Here is an 11,283-nt window from a genome sequence, read left to right on the forward strand (position 1 = left end):
GATTTTTTTTCTCTCATATTCTGAAAAAACTAAACAAAAAAACAGGGGCAGGTTGCAAACACTATGGAGAACAGCACTGGAAAGTGTGTGTGTGTGCAATGCAGTGCAGTCAAATGAAATGTAGCCACAGAGAATCAGACATCCTGAGAGGGTTTTGGAGGATTTAGGGCTATTTTACTGAACCTTGTTTTCTCTGTCATGAACTCCACACAGGTATTCAGTTTAGTATTGCACTGTACCCCAACTGAAGGCTTGTTGCTAATTATTAATGAATTCATTAAAGAATAGCCAGCGCGTATATGGTCTGTAATTCATTAATTATATGTCATTCATTGCTGCAAATACACTAGTATTCTAGTGGGATTTCTTTTCAGTCAATTAAAAGGCTCTATCTATAGAAATATATATGACAATTTGAATACTTAGTCAGTCCATTTGATCATGACTGAATTGGCAGAAACAAACCTGTGTATGAGAGTCACTTTTCAAGACAATAGCAATAGAACAGGCTTTCTTCACAGGTACATATAAAGTATTCTAACATGTAAACGTTGTGTTTTGTATTGGGTGACACCAATTTATGATTTATTCTCACTTGGCACTTGGTTTAGTTTGTGCTGAGTATTATAATTCACCCCATAACCCGCCCCACCCCACCCCGAATACCCATACTTTAGTATTTGATTGAAACCATGCCATTATATATTTGTACATGTTTATAATAACTTCATCCTTGCCGTTGCATGACAATGGAAAACCACATGCCAAAATATCCCGTGAGCAAAGATAAAAGGAGTACAGTGATCCTATTGTCGCCAGTACAGTGTATTTACAGATGTCAAGCAGTGGAGTTCAGAATCAGTGATTTAAAAGGGAATCATGCATGAACTGAAAATACATTTCCTCCAAACCAAAAGCAGGAAGCTGTTTAAAGTACAAAACGTATCCATGTAAAATCTCTGGATTTAAGATCTGGACTGATACTGGGTCCCCCATCTATTTATTTTAGTGTGCCATGAAAAAAAAGACAAAGTATCTTCAGCCAGTGTGCCAGCCTGCCTCTGCTTTTCAGGTTATGCCAACTTCAGTACTTGTGTATATATAATATAGCTTATTTTTTAATTCTGTTATCAACTTTCTTTATAGACCGTACAATAAAAAGTAAAAAAAATAAATACATAAAATAAAAAAAATAAAGAAATTAATAGTTAATATATTTCACTGAGTTTAAGAGGAGACTATGAAATAATTTATTGGAAAACATTAATAGAGAAAATGATTTTATTTCTTGTATATTGATGCGCCAATGTCTAAATTATTTTATATTTATGGTGATGAATGATTTTCTTTATTCTTTTTCCTTTTTTTAACGAAGCTGGGATAAACACTGTCACTCTGTTCATTGACGATATCAATTAAAGGGATAATTGCAGTAAAATCCTTTCTGAAAGCTTGTCAGCAATGTTTAAGTGGTTTGTTGTTTTGCATTTGGACAGCTAGCTCTCACAAAAGAGTGAATTATATGGGTGAGACCATAATACAGAGAGAGGATTTTTTTTTAAGAAAAGACGTATCAAGATGTATTGAAATGATAATTAAATAGTTCAAAAAGAAAACAATTCTGAATGGAATGACAACGTTATGCTTAAATATTGTTCCAGGGCTTTTCAAAGACTTTTAATACAGTTAAAAACAATCATGAACCTTCAATGGTCATCTTGTATGAATGATCATTTTACCATAATATGCCTTATCATTTTTTCTTATTGTTTGGCATGATTACTACTGGATTGAATTAACCACAGTAAGAAATGTTTTTAGCTGTCATTAGGTACCTATCATTACATATTCCATGAGGAATTTCAACTCATTTTACTTTGATGTTTTTATTTGTTACTCATTTTTAACTGTCGTTGCCAGTGTTTTTACCTGCCTCTAAAGATGATGTGCCAATAACAAAGACAATGAAAATGCTTTTTTGCTAATATGGCCTCCATGGTTGGTGAACTCAACTAGTGGTAATTGCAAAGCAAAGCAAAGCAAAGCAAACAAACAAATGAGGTCAGCCTTCAATTAAAACAAAATTACTGAGATTTTGGTCTTCTGAATTAATATGCACATTTGAAAACCTACAAAAGAAAGCTAATTATAACTACCTGGTAATTGTAAAGGTAATCTTTTTTTTCCCTAAGGCATCTTGATACAAATATATCTCTTCGGCACAGCTGTGGTGAGAATATTGTGTTTGTTTGTTCTGTATTGTTTTGAGGGAAATCTTCATTTATTTGATGATTTACAAAGTCATTCCCTGCCTTAGTCCTATACACCAAGTGAGACTGCACTAAATCTTCCCCTTTTACACTTATAAGGACCATTTTAGGATAGGTTGTTCAGATATGCAAATATGTATATATATATATATATATATATATATATATATATATATATATATATATATATATATATAAGCAGGTTCAAACTAGGCCATTACAGCAGACTCAACAGAAGGTACAATTGTGACCAAAATATATGAATAGAAGATCGACGCCAACAAGAGAAAACAATCCCAGCTTTGTTTTTTTATTGGTTGTTTGTTTTTGTTATTTGTTTTTTTAAACCCCGTATTAATCTGTCTTAAATTAAATTCTGTTCATTATTTATCAATGTATTTATTTATTTATGTTTTTGAGTTAAATGATATAAATATATATCTTTTTTATTATTTAATGACGACAAATTAACTTTTTTTTTTTCTTGAAACAGAGCAGTAATTTGAACTAGTGGTGGTAAGAGCCTGTTTTACCCTCTGATTTGGAAAGATTTTTCCTGTAGTGTTCCTGAACTCTGTAGTTCTCTAGTTAATTATATTCTGCTTAGACTAAAATAAAGCACAGTCCTGTAGAACACAGAATGGGTTTGTTCATTTATTTATTCTCCATTAACTGAATCAATGTACACATAGCAGGCAGCGGGGAGCAAACACTTCGGATCACTTTGGGGCTATAACAACTCAAGACTCTCAACAGTACTTAGTGCTGTCTGTAATTAACTGTCTTATTAGAAGATGAAAAGTTCTTGATGATATTAAAAAGGCCAGACTTGTCTAACTCCAATCCCTAAGGAATATCAGGGCTTATGATATACCATACTATATACATATATGTGTGTGTGTGTGCAGGCAATAAGCAGTGTGTAATGAGCAGAGAATATGAAAAGCAAACAACACAAAAAAGCAGCATCACCCTGAGAGAAGAAAAAAAATTAAGGAAAACCGTTCCATTCGATTTTGTGTTTCAAGGTTTTCGTGAGCCTGCCAAATGAAAGCAGATGTGCTGTCCTCTCTGTGTCAGTCATTTCAAGACGGCTGTGATGACAGAGAGGTACAGGGACCGGCCCTGCTCGCTTTCACAACCCGTTACAGCAAATCAACTCTGACATCTCTCCATATCCTTCATTATCAGCTGCTGCTCAGTGTGATTATCAAGCTGATTTGGGAATCGGGTGCCTGTAATGAATCTGAGGTTGTTTGATGATTTATATATATCATATTATTATTATTATTTATTTATATTTTTTCCTAAACCGAAGTCAGAAGATAATGGACCATTCAGAGCATAGCCTGCACAATGGAGTTTGTGTTGACTCACTCACAAGAAACATCAGTCTCTCTTTTTGTTCCCTCTTTCTGTTTCTCTGCTTCTGGACAAACGCAGCCAGAGCCAAGGCTTTTAAACATTGCCAGACATGAGGCTTTGAAGACAACAAGCATCTGCTATTTATTCAGTGAAGTGACTGAAACCTGACATTGGTAAACCCTATATCAAATATACAAGCCTTCTAAATTGAGCAAAACATGCATGCTTTAAGAACATTGCTTTGTAATATTAATGGTTTTATGAGATACCATGATTGTAGTATCAAAACAATTCAGCTAAAGGGCTTAATTAAAGGTTATTCTTGCATCTCTTTCAATAGGATCTACTAAGTAACCTGATAAGTAATTTGATTTTGATTATTTATTTATTTGTAAAGCAATATCGTTTCAAGTTTTACAGCTGTGAAAATGTTTAGATCTAAATTCCTCAAAGCAGTTTGAGTGAAAGAGGAGGAAAAATGTGGCTGAACCAGGGCTTTGTACAGAATAAATATAAACATTATGAATTTATTTAATTGTTTTATAAATATATGACTGATATATTGAGAATCACAAAATTGAAATAAATACTCAGGCTAGCATTAAGTTACCTATGTGTGTTCATTTCATAATACTGAGATTAACCTGGATTGAATGTGATCCCACACAGTCTCAGATGTTCAGCACCGTCCACATCCCAAACAATCCACACAGCTGCTCCTTCTGTAAAGTATCGTGAGGGAAGATGTTCAAAGGCTGTTCTATGCTGGTGGTTAGAAGAGGTTTCTTTACTTTAGAAGAGTCGCCCTGAATAAGGGTGTCTGCTAATTAATAAATAATAATAATAATAATAATAATAATAATAATGGGCAATGATCATCAAGAAATTCATATGAATTCAATTCTACTTCTTTTCCAAAATCCCAACCAACAAAAACAAAGTTTTGAAAAATATATTGCAAATGTTTAAGGAAAGGAAAGAATACAAAAAGTTTTAGAACTTGTTGGACAAAAAATAAACAAAAAACCATTTACCCCCATCTTAAATGCTTTTTTCACAGATCTACACTCAAAGATGTGAGATTTAAAGAGCTGTCACAGCGGGCTTTTAATGCAGTGTTTTTGCTGTTTTACAGCCCCTGTCTGGTCCTGAATGGCCTTTCAATTAGCAGGTGAGTTGTTGTCCTGCAGGCGATCAATATCCCATCATCCTCAGTGTGGCTGGAATGCAGGGAGAGGAAGTAATGTGTACCAACACTGTGGAGGAGGGGGGCACACTGCACTAATCCCCACTTGGGACGTCCTGTCAATCATCCTAACGAGCTGATGAGCCCAGGGATTAGAGGAACAGGAGGGATGTGGTGCTTTTCAGCAACTAGCTCACACTTTTCTTGAAGTCTTATCATTCCTGCCTTGGCAAGACTGAAGTCAAGTTCCCAGTTTGTAAAACTTTTACAGACAGAAACTTTTTAGAAGGCATAGAAAGCAGAATTTCAGAACATTTATATTAAATAAACTGAAATATTGTGAGACCTTTACTTAATAATTACCAAGTTTCAGACTGATTTCCTCAATTACAGACATTATGTGGAAGCCTAGATTCACCATGATTTAGCCAGTCCATCAACCTGAATGGAATATCCCTTCTATATTTGACCTGGGTTTATCATTATATCATGTTTCCTGGATATTTAATGTTACCTACTTCTTAACTACACAGGATTCGGTTAGAAGGTTAAACATGTATAGTCTATGAATCTGTATCCCAGTTAAAGGTCAAAAATAGTACTTTTGCTGATAGTGAAGTTCATCAGGGATCATTGCTTGTCTGACACTTATTATTCAAATATTGACTTGATTTGTGGGCTATTGTGGCATGCTTTTGTCCCAAAGGCAGCCTGCAATTTCTGACAATGGGCTGAATAATTCCTGAAGCGAAGCTGAGTGAATTATTGCCCAGTCGATCATTGCAATTACCCCAGAGATCACACTGTAGTTTCCACAACGTAACCCACAACCTCACAGTCAATATTTAATCTGTTACGTCCTTTTCAAGGAGTGGAAACAAAAGAAAGTTGTTTTGTGTTTCAAAAATACTCAATGCCCCTACTAGTTTAACAAAACTGTGAAGGTTTACAAGAATCTTTGTGCAGAACAGAAAAACAATTCAGGGGGAAAAAAATGATATTTTAAAAGTTATATTTCATGTCTTCATTATTATTATAATTATTATAATCAAAATTGTATTGAATCTAAATAGAAATAATGTATGTGCCTTTTTGAATGTTTCAGTTAATTTAGGGGAGTGAGACTCAATCATATTTAACTTTAGATTTTTAGACATAAATTAAATCTAAAGATTAAATCTAATGAAATTGACAAATATTCTTATTAGAGAGGACTTGAGAATCTGGTATAGAATGTCATTATAGATAACAGATAAGTATACTGTAATTGATTGTTAAATTGACTTACACTATGCGAAGCAGTTGACTGGGGTTTTTGTTGAGGGGTACAGAAAGTAACAGGAAAAGAAACCGAGACACACTGACACTTGGTTAGGCTGGGTGAAACTGTATTGATGTGTTCATGGTTACCACTATTTGTATTCATGTCTTTTTAACTGTTTTAACTGTATGTCACCTGGGCCATCTGTTAATTAGAGCATGAATTCTGCAGCACTTTGTCTTTGGGAGCCAAGTGCTAGCATGCCATGAAAATCTCACACTTTGAGGATATGAATGCAGGTGACTCCTTACCTTCCACTCCTGTTGTGCTGCTGTGAGTGCGATTGAGTTGATAATGAGCCTGAGGTACTTCCAGAATTGCAAAGTGGAGAAGAAGAAGAATGAAGCACGGAAGGGTGTTAGGAGGGGTTCACTTTTAGCAGAGAGAGCTTGCACGTGACAGTGAAGGAGGAGAATTAATAGAAAATCAAAAACTAACTGAGAAGAAGGGCCGAACAACGTTGTGGAAGGTCCTATCTCCAATATTTACTTACATGCATCTTGTTGTTGCTGCTGATGTACTGCTGATGTACTGAGTCTCACAGCTACACTGAAGCACTCACAAGTCTGGATTTTTATGCTTCTTTAATTTTTTATTCTTCTCCACAGTCTTGCGTCCAATATATATTCATAGTGCCTATAGAAAGTCCACACCTCCTTTACAAATATTCACCTTTTGTTGCCATGACATTGCTTTTTAAAACTTGCATATTAGCATATTATTCAGTATTTACCCAATTAAATACAATATAAAATCTTGGCAAGCTCTGGTACAAGTTAGTGGCACCATGTTTTAAATGTCAAATGTGTTGTAATTCCTTGCAGTTGGTTTAATTAATGTTTTTGTTTTTTTTCATCCCTGTGTGACTTTATTTCCAGATTGTGAGTGATACAGTCACTCGATTGTAAATTTTGATATTATAGCAAACAGCACAGAATGGCATTTTGATCTAACCTGGGTCAGCAATGTGCCGCTAAGCTGCCCAGCACCACTTTCATTGCGTATTACAAAAGCCTAATCAATATCTAATCAAAAGAGAAATACAGGGAATCATGTCTTACAGAACCCTTTGTTGTCAAAGGTTACGTTTCCATAGTGACCACACAGGTGTTGGCTGCTCAGTCTCTCGAGATATTGACGGAAATTAAGAAGCATTGACAAGCCTTAGATAGGAGAGACACGCAACTCCTAGTTCTTTTCCTTCGCTTTCTGGAAGAGGAAACAAACAATACCAAATATTCCCTTAGTTTTTTCTTGAAATATGTTTCCAAAAGTGCCTTGAAATGTGCGTGCCGTGTCTATATATATAGGTCGCAATACGTTTTCAATCCTCCATGACCTTTTCTTATGTCAAGTCTGGCCTTCTAAGCTCCGTATTTGGCATGTGTGATTGTTGATTATGTCAGGCAAAGATGCTTTTACAAACGTTTCTTTACAAATATAACTGGACACTGTTGTAAAGAATTCTTGGATCAGGAGTTTCAGTCGATCAGCTTTATATTCAAATGAATTCATACGGAGAGCCTACATCTGGTTAAGACCTGAAGAGCCTGTTGATTTCCTGGATACTAACCAAAGGGGGAGAGCCTAATGTCATTAACAAGGGATCATGATTAATACATTTTTGTATATAAAATCTGCCTATTGGCTACTGTACGCTGTCACTCAAGCAACTTCCTCTGCTTTTATAAAGACCATGACATACAGAACAGTGTCTTTTTGCCATTCATCCTGCAAGATCGCTTCAGACTGTGAGCACAGAGAAGCTTTTTCTGACGCTTTTTCATTATATTACCCACCAGAAGGGGTGTTTCACAGAGGGAGATAGAAGTCCTCTCCCTTCTTATTAGAGCAAGCAGTAATGCAGAAGCAAGAGGCAACCAATCATAAAGTTACACAATTTTATATGGGGTGTCAGTCTGGAGAAATTCCACTAGACTTACTTCAGCTTGTTTTATGCCTTAATCTAGAAACTGGATGTAGGAGCTGGTTGGTGCCTGCTTCCATGGCCTTGTTCACCTCGAACTGGGGGGATATCAGTTAAACTTGGCAATTACAGATTCTCACAAGACACTGAAGAGAAGGACAGTGTGCTTCTTGCACGTACATAGAATTAAACTCATCACAGTAAGCGTATATGTATTTGAGGAAAATCTATTGTAATATATATTGACCCTATAGAAACCAGTCATTATTTTATTTATTTGTATTATTTTGATGTTAGCAGGGAACAACATTATCCTCATCAGTAAATACAATGGTAGGATCCTCATTTCCTGTTCCTGCAATATGGAATATACTTTAGAAATGTCTGATGCTTATATTTTTCATATGCCAAAATTGCCCCATTTTGGTCTATTTAAAATATATGGGATGAATTTTAAATCGAGTTTATTCTGTATTGCATTTATTTATTTTATATGTTGAAAATATATTTTAGAAATTAACCTTACCATATATTTGATAGGACTGACAATGGACTACAATTTAATGTTTGACAATCAGCAATTACATTTTACAATCCTGATTAAAACAAACTTGTTTTAGGCTGAGATGCAAGTTGAAAAATTCCAACTGTTCCTCAATTTGCTGGGACATTACAAATAAGTGATATTAAACTACCTCAACAGCCTTCTTGTTTTCAATGGATATTTTATAATGCTGCCTTCTCTTTTTGGTGTTGGGTGGTAGACGTCTTCAAACCACTCCATGGAACAGGCTATGTCTCATTCCTCACTTTGATGTGTTAACAAATGTATATGGATCTAATTTAAATAAAACACAGGGACCCTCGGTTCTACTTTGCATTCCAGCCCTAGGAGGCTCTCTATAAAACATTTACGAGTCGAGCGCAAATGCTTTTAATTGATCTGTGTAGATTGCCGTGGCATTTTTCTCACCTTTTCTTCCAAATGTCATTGGAGCAGTCAATGTGAACCTTGGGGAGTTCTCAGCGTATTCACTCTCTGTATGTAGATTGTATTATCCTCCTCTCCAAGAGGCACACAGATATAGATTGAAGCTGATTTAATGCTTCGCTCCCACACAGGCAGCATAAAGGGTTATAATGATGCAATTGTGCAGAATTCTATGACTATTAACTTCTATAATAACAGCCTGCATTTAAAGTGAATTTCACTTATGGTTCTGCTAAAGACCACAAATAAAGCACTATTTACAAATTTGCTGGTATTGATGGCCTAGAGAGTAACTCTGCAAATGGCCGGTGTATAATAGGAGTTCCTAGTGACTTTAATCATTATGACTACAGGAATATGTTTTTTTTTAATTAACTATTAATCATATTGCTCATTATCACATTATTTTCTCAGTACCTTAGTCATAACATAGCGCACATAAGGCCTTTATAGTTCTTGAGGTAATATATAGTAATTTAGATTAGTTTAAATGGAGTGGACTATATTTAGAAAACCTTTTCTTCATTACTTCATTCCTAACATTGGTCAAATTTTAGAAATCCCAAAATTTCAAAATAATGAACATATATTAAAACGGAGCTTACTTGAATAATACACACATGATTACTTAAAATGAATCAACAGAGCAAAAACATGTATATAAATATATATATTTGAATAAAACAGACTCAGATACATAATGTGGCACTAAATGGTATTGCCACTTAAAGTTACCAATGTACCTCTGACACTTAGTGAAGTAAAGACAAATCATGCTGGTCAACCTCTCTGTGCCTTTAACTTTCCAAATGGGCTTTCAGACAATTGCAAGCAATTATGTTTGTGTATGCAGCTTTTACATGTGCTACAGCAGAGCACTTAATTTCTGAACAGTTCTTTAAAAGCAGCTCTATCTAAATTCAATCAGACACTGTGTTGGTTGTTAATGAGCTCCAAAAACGAGAACAACATTGTAAATAATTTGCAGAAAGGTTGTCTATGAAATCCCCGCTCCCGACTGAAGAGTGGTTCTAGGTTCAGGAACACCACTTCCAACAAAAACCCAATTTTCCTTTCAGGGTGTGGCTTTCTAGCATTAGTCTGAGCAGCAACCAAATCACTTTTTTTGGCATATCAAGGTATAAACAGTGGTCTGTCCTCGTAGCTACACTCCATTAGTAGACAGCTTGATCAGATGACTAGTGCACTTTCCCTGGCCTTCAGGAAGCACTGTGATAAAATCTGTGTTGGTATTTTGCGGGTCAGTGCGATTTAACCTGCCACTTTTCAGCTCTGACACTTAATCTATTCCCATAAATCATACAGAAGCCCTATTATTCTCTAATTATCTAGCTCTAATCACACATACACACACACACACACGCATCCCTCTGCTGTACACAGATTCTGAATACTGGAACAGGGTGAGCAAATTGAGATTTGAAAGCCAGTCTTTCTGTCCAGCCGTTCATAGCAGAGTTCTTTAGAGAGAGAGGGAGGAAGCAAAGACTAGCAGTACGGGGAACACAACATCACTTAAACTAAATTGTGTTTTCCTTTTTTTCGTCCACGATTAAACATAAATTCTATATAAAGTATTAACGGTGGTTGGTCATATTTTTTAAGTATAGTTACAAACCGAAGAATCTGCAAATGAAAATGTTTTATCTTTTAAATCAATGTAGTTGCAGAACCATACACATGAGAATATTTAATTTTAAAACATTTTCTGACCAATTTTACGAAAGACAACTTTTTTTTCAGCCAATGGTTTACTAGTGTATACATAGCACCATGTAAGAAATAAACATTTCCTATAAAATCTAGGCTATACCTTAAATATATAGCATGCAATAATATAGTAATTTTGGCAATTTCTACTGCTGTCTCGGAGGAACTTGGAATAAGGTATTTCAGCAATGGAAACAAAAGAAATGCGTGTCTCAATGCTGAATGATGCAACCAAGGAGCAATACATTTTTTTCCCAAGGATGTGTTTTATAATGTGGAAATGCATTTGTTTCGCTTGCCTCTCTGAGAGTGAGCTGGCCTTTTTTAAGTTAGGAAGCTGGTGAATCTATATCCAAAAGTAAGGATGACATATCAGTATAACAGAATCTGTTTAGTAAACACGTTTTATTTTCTGTGCACGTCTGCAATATAATCAGAATTTCGTGCACAAAGAAGCATTGACAATAATAACAGTCATTAGCCACACAATAG

This window comes from Amia ocellicauda, chromosome 4, assembly GCF_036373705.1.
Source record: "Amia ocellicauda isolate fAmiCal2 chromosome 4, fAmiCal2.hap1, whole genome shotgun sequence".
Classification (NCBI taxonomy): Eukaryota; Metazoa; Chordata; class Actinopteri; order Amiiformes; family Amiidae; genus Amia; species Amia ocellicauda.